The sequence below is a fragment of the Malus sylvestris genome, chromosome 10 (genome assembly GCF_916048215.2).
Source record: "Malus sylvestris chromosome 10, drMalSylv7.2, whole genome shotgun sequence".
NCBI classification, from domain to species: Eukaryota; Viridiplantae; Streptophyta; class Magnoliopsida; order Rosales; family Rosaceae; genus Malus; species Malus sylvestris.
In genome coordinates this window covers 2,348,201-2,360,816 of record NC_062269.1, presented here as the reverse complement: position 1 = coordinate 2,360,816, position 12,616 = coordinate 2,348,201, and positions in this window count along the sequence as shown.

The following is a 12,616-nucleotide window of genomic DNA, read 5'->3' as shown; positions in this document are numbered from 1 at the left end:
TTAGTTGTAAGGCTAAGATTGCAGTCATTAATTTCGCTTACTTTTTATATAAATAGGATCGACCCGCCATGAAAGAGTAGATTTTTTCTACAAAATGAGTTTTATTAGTTCTTTTCCAAAGGTGCCACTGCTGAGAACTAACAAAGTATGACGTTTTCAATCGAAGCTAAATTGAATATAATTTGTAATCTAATTAAGAAGATCATTTATCTCTACGAACATTGCCGCCTAATAAATCGTGTATTTTGTTTTCCATTTTGTACTAGATAAGTATTTGTTTTAACTACTCTGATGCATCATGATATATTGATTTACAAAAATATTTTGTTGCGATACGATTGTAGTCAGTGATCATGTTAGATCCTTAAGTGATGTATCATTTTCTTCCTAATGAATTACTTGGTGTTCACCTATGTTTTTTCTTTTTCTTTTCTTTTTTCTGCCTTGGAGTTTGTGCACCTATCCCATTTTCGTAAAAACCAATTCCGCGTAGCATCTAACACTCCAAATACTTTTTAGCAATGTAACAATTATGGACAATCATATAATCCACTATGAGGCTTAGCTAACTTTTAATCTTCTACATTTTTTTAGTGTAAATAATATCGTTTGATATAAAAAAAATCACACTGATTCTTCCTATTTTTTACATCTAGAAAAAAAATAGTATTATTCGCACACTAAATTTTACCTCCCACACATCTTTGTTTATTTTATTGTCTTTGATTTTCTTCAATTTATTCGATTTGACGATTGAAAATTAATAGAGGTATGTGATGAGTAAAAATAAGTGTATAGATAACAGTGTCCAAAAAAAAAAGATTTGTAAGGTAAAAGGTTACTTAAGACAAAATAAAAATTGAATTAAAGATTGGCTAAAGTTTTAGTTTTTGCAAAACTTCACAAATAAAAGTAAAAGAAATAGGTTAACAGTTTCGTTGTTATTTCTTCTTGTGCTGCGTTGGGTTGGGGGAGGGAGGGAGGCACGTTTTGCAAGAGGGTTATTTTGGTCAATAAAGCGTGGTGTAAGGTTTGAGCGTTAAAAGAGTAGCAGGATGACGATAATGGCCTTCATAAGGAGTGACGTGGCGAAAGAAGAAGTGGCCCAAGTTGGATGTTGGTTTGCACGCAAGCAGGATTGGAGAAGGGTAGAGAAGGTATTGTACTGGAGTTGGGTTCAGAACTTCAGAGGGATTTGGTGCCGATTATAACGCCAAAGATACCAGATTTTGAACACAAACGAGGAGAATGTAGGAGTTTTTGAATACCTACAATTGCACCAATTTTTCATAAATTCATATGTAATTTGTGTGCACGAATATCATTGATTTTGTAAGTGAAATATATGGAATTTACTAGAAGTGCTTTATAATAACCGAAAACATTTCTAAGTTAGGCATAAAAAATTAAAAACGCATAAGGGTTTGTAAATTCACTTTTTAGAGAAGCACTTGTCTTCAAAAATCACTTTGAATTTCAATAAATTTTCAGGATTGTTTGGATTTAAATAACTAAAAGTTTTTGTTGATTACCCAAAGCGCTTTTGGCAATGGTGAAGAAAATTTAAAATTTTATGCATTCACAAAAGCACTTGAAGTCTTTTATGAAGGAACAGAGTAGGAAGTCTATGAAAGGACACGAATGTTGTCAGACCTAGCTCTCGGCTTAAATGTTTTTCAACCACCCTCGAACGAACGTTGCACTTGAGTGGTGTCAACGAGGGAAACCAAGTAGCCTTGCGCGGATGTCACTTCTTCTCCACGCGGATGTCACTTCTTCTCCACGTGTTAGTCGAGCCGTAGAGGCATTGCCAAAGTCAGTATGGGGTTATTGGTTATTCATGACCTCAACAACTTCAAAAACTCTATGTATATTTTGTATGTGTATTGTATTTGATTCTATAAACAGATAGGACAAACTAAATTATAACCTCCTCCTACTTCTTCTTCTATTTTTTTTATCATCTATATCTTCCTTTTCTCTCTACTTTTGTGTGACTTTATTGTGTGCACCAAAAACTTGATGAAATGTCTCAGTTGACAAGTCTTGACAGTCTTCAAAATCACTCTATGATTTCATGTAGCCACTCTTGACAAGCATCTACATATCATAGTAGTTGTTAACATATGTTAGCATGATTCTTCAGCAAATGTTGGCAAGAATCGACATGTTCCTACCAGGTGTTCCACGAAATGGTCCAATGAAGTTTTTTTTGTTCGAAATCATAGGTCATTATTTGAAAAATCCTGGCTCTGCCATTGAGTACATGAGTAGCCTACAAACCAAGTCTACTAGTATAGTTCATTTACTAATGGAGCGATGAGAAATTTAAAGGGTAAAGACTTTTTTGGGCTTACTCATGGCCTATATAAAGGATATGAGTACCCTTTAGAATTGGATTACTTTATCTTGAGAGTTATTGTTATTCACAACAAATATACATCATATTACTCATTCTCCAGTGGACATAACCCATTTTTACAGATAAACCACATAAATCTTGTTGTTTTCACATCAGTTTTATCCTTAAAACTCACCAAGGGTTGGTCATACTAGTCCTTTGTTGACCTTTTAAGTTTTGAGCATTAATAAAACTATTGAGATTTAAATGCCACATTAAATAATAAATTTTATATATGCTTACTTCTCATTTTTTCAATTGATTTTATAGTGGAACCCAACTTCGTGCATGGTATCAAAGCAGGTTGTCACATGTGTAAAGTAAAATGGCAACATATCCACATCACCCAATTTGTGTTTGTTCACATGTTGGGCTTGAAATTTTCCAAGCGCGATGGGGCGTGTTGAGTTTGTATGAATCTCACAATATCGGGGGAATAAGGGACATTGCATGTGCTTACAAATAGTTGGCTTACTCTCCATATTGTCAATAAATTTTATGATAGAACCTTAACTTCCTTCAAAAGCATTACTTGGCTTCTCACCATCGTAGTAATATATTATCTTTATCATTGTCCAAAGATCACACTTAAAAAAATTCGTTAATTTAGAGGCTGTATAGTCATCCATATATGTCAAAATATCTACGTTTATGCTGACAAGTGTATTCTCATGATAAGGTACATATATGCATGATTAAAGTCTTAAAATGCAATAATTTTTTCTTGAGATTGTCATTAAATGATTACAAGAGAATGAACAGCTTTGATTATACGTTTGTATGGTAAATTGATGTCATATCGTCACCAATAGATGATGGTTAAAAGAATGAACTGTTTCGTTTGTAAAGTTTATAAATTGATTTCCCATTATCACTGAATGAGAAACAGTTCCTGACATGTAATGTAATTTTTTTTTAAAGGTAAACTAAGAGACTAGGAGAACGAGAGTGGAACAAGGTGTTGAGTTGGGGAAAGGGATCTGGATCCCTTCCACCAAATCATCCCCATCAACTAATTCGAGTAATTGAAATTTGATTCAACGACTATAAACAGGGGTACACTTTAAAAATTATAAAAACTTTAGCCGTTAGAACAAATTTCAATTATCCGAATTATTTGATGAGGAGGATTTGGTGGAAGGGATCCGCCGTTGGTTTGGAAATATTTCACCACTCACTAGAAGCCAAGAACTTCAGTAAATAAATAAAAATTAGCATCAGTGTCCAAAGTAGGACCCCTTGAAAATACATACACGCTCTCCATCAAACTAGAGGAACCAAGAAAACGCCGCGAGAACAAGCACATCCACACACGATTCCGCCGGGTGCCGGCCCAAGAGGTCAGAAACGTTTCACATCCTCTGGAAATCCCAAGGGTACCAAAATTGCAGATCCTCCAGAAACATTGGCTTCTCAAAAGGTCCAGTCAAACTCATACTACCTTCCACGATATGAAGAGAGTGAGAGAGTAAAAATTTGTTGCATGAGTGCATAGGTGATTAGTTAGTGTTATACCATTTTAGCTACCTATAGCAAAGTTATTCTACAATGGTAGCATACTGAAGAACTCGTCTAACCAAACTAGAACCAAAAAGGCTAGTTAGTGGTGGTTCTTTGAGTTTAAATTATATACCTCACCATTTTGGTTCTCTATTTTTTGGAATCAAAACTAAACCATGTTAGGAACGTAAATATAAGTTAATACAATCATGTTTAAGTCATCAATCAAATATCACCCTTGTGAAAAATCAACAAATGGAAATCATTTAGCTATTTGACTATTGTCTTCGAAAGTTCTTTTCTTTTTTGACAACACTACTAACTACGGTTTGATTTATTTCAGTATGGAATTACTCGTTTTAATGATAAAACTGAATCAAACTCATCACATTAATCAGACTCTAACATGTTTCTTGCCCACTTCTAATTCGTAAACCGTGGCTAACCACAACTTTCTTGAGTAATTTCAACAAGAGAAATGCTAAAGAGACTCTTTTAAATTGAGACTCTCCATGAACTCTTTGTCATCTTACAATTTAACGTTAATTTCCGTGCCTATATTATAAAGCATTGCGCTAAAAACATGAAGTGTTAGAAAGTTCATAAAAAGTCTTACTTTTAAGATAGTCTCCTTAGAATTTCTCTTTCAACAAATATAGAGTTCTGTTACTGAAACACTAAAATAGTTAACTTGAACTCCTCTACAATAAAATTTAGGAGTAAAACGATATTAGAAACACGTGCAGAATGCCTTTTTGAGAGTGTCAATTACAACTTTCTTCTAACCGAAAGAAGAGGTAAATAGCGAGACAAATAAGTAATTGGCTTTCGTGGTATAAAATGAAATGCTTAATTGGTTGTTGATAACTTGAGAGACAAGGGAACACAAGAAATTAATAAAAAGGGACAAAACTCGTTGATCGATCGTGATTTGATTTTGGGGGTCATGTCAATGAGCTTATCAGTAATTCGGGAAATGAACGTTTTACAGACACATTATAATTTATAACTACTACTTTAATTAATTGAGGATTACAGAAAGTAATCAGAGCAGTGAGTAGGATTTAATTTTCTTTAGTTTGAGAAGCAACGACTGGGAAAAGGATCCAACGAAGATCATTTTTTTGGAGATACTAGTGATTTTGTGATTGTGATCGTCTATTGTATATTGCGTGATAAAAAATTATTTTAAAATTTAAAATTTAAGATTAAATATAAATAATACATAACGAAAACTGATTGCACGATGTACAATAGACAATCCCAATCACAAAATTTCTAGAATCTCCTAAAAAATGGTCCAACGATAATCCTTTTTTCAGATAAAATGGCCAAAGAAACCCTAAAACCTGGCGGGTTTTGTTGGGATACGAAAGCCCCTCCTTTTGATTTGGTGGGTGAACTACCATGTTTGGTTCTTCATGTCTGCAATTATCATGGTGTTGGACCCCACGATAAAAGCACGTTTTTCTCTAGTTAATTCAAATTACAGAAAGAGATATTATTATTGTTACCGGAAAACAAAAAACAAAAAAAGAGATATTATAGAGGCTTCAAAATTTTTATTATGCTCTCGAAATTTTATGTATTCAGGAATAAAAATACATTTATAAACAGTGCATAATTACTTTAAAGTACAATTCCTTGCAGAATATTCATTAAAATATGAGTATAGGTTTTCACAACTCTCGTTTTTCCTATTCTACACTTCTCTTATTTTTGTTTTTAATTCTTCTCTAATTTATTCAATTTTAGAGAGCGTAACGTTGCCTAAACATCTTAACCTAAAAGATCGTGGAAAACGCTCATCGCATGTCAACATGGAAACTTCAAAATCTTTTCTTAAAATTCAGTAAAATTTGAATGACTCAAATAGTACATTAGTGTGTGAAGTGATGATCTTTAATCTTTTCTTTGATTCAGGTTTTGACTCAGCTCTCATAAATTTTGTTCTTCAAGAAAAAAAAAAAGAGGGAGAGCATATGGTAAGTATATACATAGTTATTAGACGCATGTGTCCACCAAGGTGATTGTTTTGCATTTTGATTTTCTCTCAGCTCTTCTTTCGTTATGGCTGACTAGCAGTGAAGAAAAAGAGAGAACAAGAGAAATGAAAAATGTATAACAAAATTCTTCCAAGTTTGGTAATCTTGTTGGTATAAAGTTGTAAAGTATTATTATTATTATTTTAATCCCACATGGTTACGTGCTCAAGATTCTTAATTAATTCATTTTATATGAGTTCTTGTTGTAGTTTTTGCAACAAATTAATATGATGTAGCTTCTTTTTGTTAAAAAGGGATCAATTAGTGGGTTCATCACGACATACACTCTTTCAAATATCGAGAATAATCACATAAGCATTTCAGACTCTCATAGCCACCATCGTGTAATTCATCAAAATAAAAATCGAACACAAAACGTATCTTGTGGTATACAAGCATATGAATTCCGTGTGTAGATTTATTTGCAAACTTTGGGAATAAGTTAAAACGTTCAATTTTATAATTATTCTGGACAAATTTATAAAATTGATAAGAAGGAACCCAACAAATAATCAAATGCCAAGAAAGGCCACATGGCTTTACCAAAATAGTAATATATACAACAACAATATATTAACTTTACCAAAATTCTCATCCGTCCAACCAACATTGTGACCATGTGGTCGGAAAGAAATCGCCAAATTTTTATTCATAAATCAGTTATTAAGTTAACCTAATCGAAATGATCAGCAATCAACAATAGAAAACTAGTGCAGATGTCCACAAAGCCGAATAAATTAATTAGGCATACAACTTCTAATATCTGAGCATGAATTTTGTTGGAGGATATATAAAGAAGGCATAAATTTCCAGCACATGTACTTTACTCTTTGATTAGCGATCAGTCCTTAAGAGTTTAATCGGGATGAGAATGCGATATACTCTTACAAAATTAGGAATCAAATTCAAAGTTGCAAGTAAGATAGTAGTTTCTTATTTTTTTAGAATGATTGATACTTTAATTAATCAAAAAGGAGTTTTATCATAAATAGTTTCTGAAATTGACCCTTACTATCAAGATGGTCCCTGAAATTAAAAATTAATCAATGTAGTTCCTGAAAATAAGTATCGCAAATCAATGTAGTACTTCCGTCACTATTCTGTTAAAAATTATGTTTAAGTGCTGATGTGGCACATAAATGGGCCCCAAAAATTTTAAGGGTTTTTTTCAATAATGGTCCCTGAAATTGACCCACATCATCAATATGGTCATTGAAATTGAAAATCAATTAATGTAGTCATTGAAAATAGGTGTGGCAAATCAATATGATCCTTCCGCCATAATTCTGTAAAAAAAATTTGTTATGTGTTGATGTGAGTTTAATAGTTAATTAAAAATGTTGTCTAAATACCTTTTTGCATAATGAATTTTTTTTTCTTATAGTAGGGCCTACTCTGAAGAGAGTTCCCTTCCATAAATTCTTAAAGGCACAAGGCTTAACCAAGGCCTAAGAGGGGGTGTGTAAATAGTTTTCAACCAACAATGGACGCACCTCGATTATAACATCATTATCTCAAGACATACCTCATCGTTCTTTGCATCACCAGACCACCAGGGAACTGCCGAACAACCTCTCCAAGATTAAGGTTGTGAGGATGTTGATCGCCTAAATGTTAACGATGATGTCCTAGAAGTTGTTGTCAATGGGCCAAGCTGTCACCAAAGATGATCTCAATCCAGGTTCAATTCGGTAAAGGGCGTAAAAGTGTGTAAAGATGAGTGTATTGAGATTTTTTTTTTTACAAAATAGAGAGTGAATGAGGTATAGAAATGTGGACTGGGATCAGAAGTGATTGCAGGACTGGGTTTTTGGGTTGACAATTTTTTTATTAACTATTAAATTATTAAGCCTATTTGTAATTTTTTTAAATTTAATTAAACTTTTGTGACCCATTTATATGTCACATCAGCACATAACATAATTTTTGACATAATTGTAGTGGAATAACTACATTGATTTGAGACACTTACTTGAGGGACTACATTGATCAATTTTCAATTTTATGGACCATTTTGAGGTCACGGGTCAATTTCAGGGACCATTTTGACGTCATGGGTCAATTTCAATTACTATTTGGGAGAAAAAAAGACTTATGGGGCCCATTTATGTGCTACATCAGCACTTAACATATTTGTGACAGAATGACCACATTGATTTGCGACACCTATTTTCAGGGACTACATTGATTGATTTTCAATTTCAAGGACAATTTTGATGGTGAGGGTCAATTTCAGGGACCATTTATGATAAAAATCCTAATCAAAATGATATGCTTGGGCTAACCCTGATTTGACAACCCTAACCCTAATTTTACACATATTCCTAAACCCTAACCCTATAAATATGTTGATGCCAAAAAAGGGCTGATTTTGAAATAATGCAAAATGTCAAGGTGTGACCTTCGCAAGGTTGCTATGGTCATCAAGTGCAGGTAATATGAAAAGAGATAGATATAGAAAAGTAGACATAAGATGTACGTGGTTCACCTTGAGTTGGGCTATGTCCACGAGGATGGAGAAGTTCTCATTAATAATTAATGTAGAGTTTACATGATATATATGTTCAAGCATAATCATCATTAGTGAGTTCTAATAATGGATTAAGTAGAATAATAGCATTAAGGATTAAATGTGGGAGAACGATCTCTTTTTATAATTGAGGATAGTCCTATGTTTTCGTCTCGATCAATGTGACATTCTAAAAGCTTTATTCTGGTGTTTACACGTATTACGTTGTGATTGATCTTTTGATTAAAAAGAAGCTCATGTGTTACGACATAGGTGGCATGAACCCTTCAATAAGTCTTCAAAGGTATAAAAATGACAAGTGCTCAGTAATTTCAGAGTTGATGAAGTATGGTACAAACAAGATATATCACCTCTTGTTCTACACGTATTCCTAAACCCTAACCCTAATTTTGTTCTCTGGTCAACTATGAATGGTGGCAGCTGCCATGCTTGGGTAATTTTCCCATGCTTGGGCTACATGACAGCCTTCATGACATAGGCCATCATTTTATAAAGTTTGTTCTTTTGACATAGTAAGTGTGTATAGTTTTTTTTTTGGGAATTGTTATATTAACATTCAAAAAATCTCATTTGGCACTTTTCACAAGTGTATTTTTATTTCTAATTATAAAAAGTTTGGAGTGCCAAATGAGATTTTGAGAGTGCTAATAATAATTTCTATTTTTTTTCTTTATAGCCAAATGAAGTGAAAGAAGGCATGATCTTATATATATATATATGCAGAGAAGGATTCTCTTCGGATCCTCTTTGTGAGGATCCGGATGATCAATCAATCATGTTCGTTTATCGTACATCGTACGGTCAGAAATCATTTTAAATTTTAAATTTTAAATTGAATATAAATAGCACTTAACGAAAACTGACCGTACGATATACGATGAATGAACATGATTAATTGATCTCTTGGATCCCCACAAAAAGAATTAGGAAAGAATCCTTTTCCTATATAAGCACCCCACCAAATCTTAGTCCAACCAACAATTCAAAAGAAAAAGTCTTAAATAGAAATTATGAATGTTTTTTGTTTCTTTCTGATTTTAAATCAAATAAATAATCTTATACCAAATAGTAATTTATGTGATCACTTATTTACTTTAGTTTTTAATCCCGAAAGCAACAAGGTGTACATTGTTTTATGTGGTGGATTTGGAAGAGTCGGTAACTTATGCTACTAATAATGCCATAATTACATGATGACAATTGATAGCTACCTTGAAAGCCGCCTATTTGCTGTTTGGTATTAGGTTCCCGTTGCAAAAAATAATTGTGAGATTGATTAAAGTGAGAAAGGATCCTCGGATCTTATTTGTGAGGATTCTGAGGATATGTAAATTGTATCTGTTCATCGTACATCGTGTGATCAGAAATTATTTCAAATATTTTACTTAAAAATAAACATAAACAATATCTGATAAAAACTGATTACATAATGTATGATAAATTAACACGATTTACGAACCATCATGATCCTAGCAAAAAAGAACCGGAGGGGATCCCGTTGGGATTAAAGTGAGTGGTAAGTACCTTAAAAGATGAATTATTCATGATGTGAGAAGTATAATATTGGAGGCTTTCAATGGCTTGCTTTGCGGACAAGAAGCCAAAATTGCAGAGTTGATTTGACACAACCACAAAACCTACTCGGCATGGTCGGCTTCTTGCCATGCAAATGGGACCATTTGCATACAAAGGATTACTTTGTGGTTTTAGTGATCGAGGTTGTTAGAGCAACTTCACCGTTGCAAAAATTTCTTAGAGCAAGTCATTATTGAATAGTTTTTAATGAATAATAATTGTTTTTTACATTTTTATCCTTACATTGAATAGTTATGGCAATAAGTAATAAAATATTAGTATTTTTTATTTTATAAAATAATAAAAAATAATTTTATTTGTAATTTCGGATATGATTTTTAATTGGTCTCGTTGTACCACGTGTTATTAAATAAGAAATTACAACCCAAAATATTTGAGAAAATATAAAATTATGGTCTAAGTTGGAAGATAATGATAACATATTCATAGAAAAATTAAATCTTTTTTTTTTAAATTTTAATTTTTTAAGGATTTTTTTAATTTTTTATTAATTATTTTACATTTTTATTAATATTTCATATTTTTATTAATTTTATATTGTGGCTAACGTCACCTTGACGTCAGCCATGCATCACTTGGGCCTCAGGCTCTCGAGTTGTGGATTCGTGCCTGGCCTGTCCATCGGGCCTCCCCTGAGCCCCATTGCCCGCATAGGTTGGAGCTGATCGCTGGGGCTATTGCCTCATTTCTGTCGCCTGTCCATCGGGCCAAATACCCCAGTGGAGTTGCTCTTAGTGCGAAAAATTAGTAAATCTTAACAAAAAGCATATGCGTTTGTATTTTTTGTAGACTAGTACCGATTTTCATATGTAATTATTGAGTCTAAATGTTTCGGGCTTTTAATCTCAAGAACGTCAAACAAAATCAAAGACATCAGTTCAGGTAAGTTTGTCATATGCATTCAAATAGTCTAGACCTATTATACGTTCAAGGTTAATTGTTGATTCCTAAATAATATTGTTAGGATACTAATGAGGTAACATATATATATATGTATATGCGCGCGTGCGTTAGGGTTGCCGCATGTTTGTGTGGAAACAGAAAGCCTAACATTGAAGAGAGTTTTCTCTAGAGAAAATTTGATAAATCATTCATGGTCTTCTTTGTTCTTTAATCTTAATATCAATATGAGAATGTTCTTTATGATTCTCGCAATTGATTTATTGTGTTAAATCATATTCATATCATTGATATTGCATGATCTCGGATCTCATATGCCTTTGAGGAAAATATATTGTGCAAAGTTCATGTTGGAGTGATTGACAACTGCGACCATTGTCGTGCAATATGAAAGTAGGTTTGCTAAGTACTCAAGTAGTAAAGGCGTGAATGACGAAGCTGCCTTCTAGTATGCGTGTCTAGTAACCATCAAATTTCGATGAAGTTCCTTTTGTATTTGTTTGACTTATAGAGGATTGTTTTCTACTTGGCAAAGTGCTTGTGAATATTCTCAGTGATGGGTTTAATTTGCCTCATTAAATTCTACATCATTGTGTACTATGCATTGCTAGTTGATTTTATATTATGCTGTTGCGAATTGTTCAATCCTATGATATGATATATACGAACGTGTGTACCATTCTAGTATTTTTAGAGGTACTAAATCAATTGTATTTTTTGTTTGTACATCTGTTCAGATTTGTTATTTTAAAACATATAAATAAAAAGTAAAAACACATAAATCTGGCGCAAGTTATTAAGCTGAAGACTCACCAACCCAATTATTCGATTCAATTGGATATGACTGTTGCATGTCTCAAGATATTGAAGTTGAGCATCATGTTTCCCATGTTCCCACTCATAATAGGCTCACATAAGCGTTTATAAGACATCTTTAATTGATCCCTAGGACCTTAGTTATACGCACCAAGCTTTTGATTTCTGCTTGGAGCCATGCAATTTTATCTACGACAATGTTTGTCCGCCTGTGACCCATCACTCCTTAACCCTATATATTCTAGGCAATGGCGAAGCTACACCCACACAGCCACAATGGGCTGTAGCCTAGGAAGGAGGCTGTAGCCTAGGAAGGATTTTTACAAATTGCAACTATAATAGTTTATATATGAGCTTGGTTGTTGCTCATTGTATGTATAATAGCTCACCCAACTACTGTTAAAGCTATTATTTAATGTGTTTCTTTATTTATAAATAATACTTCTATTACCTTTTATTATTTTATTATTTTTAGGGTAAAAGTAAAAATAGTAAATTAATACATAATTAGGTTTCTCCTACTCCTCATGCTTTTTAACCCATTCGTTTAAAACCAAAAAACCCTCTACCCTATTTGATAAAGCTGTGTTGTTTTCCCAAACAAAGAAAAACCATGAATCACCATTAAATTATTTTCTAATGAAATTCAACACTGGGTAAGTTCTTCATCTCTTCATTTAACTTATTTCTTGATTTAATTGTTAGGTTAATTTTTTTTTTTGGTCCTTAAATTTGTCTATTAGGGTTCAAGATTTTGGGAATAACCTATGTTTCATGGTTGCCGTATTTGTAACTAATAACAAGGGCTCGGCGACAATATTGATTCTA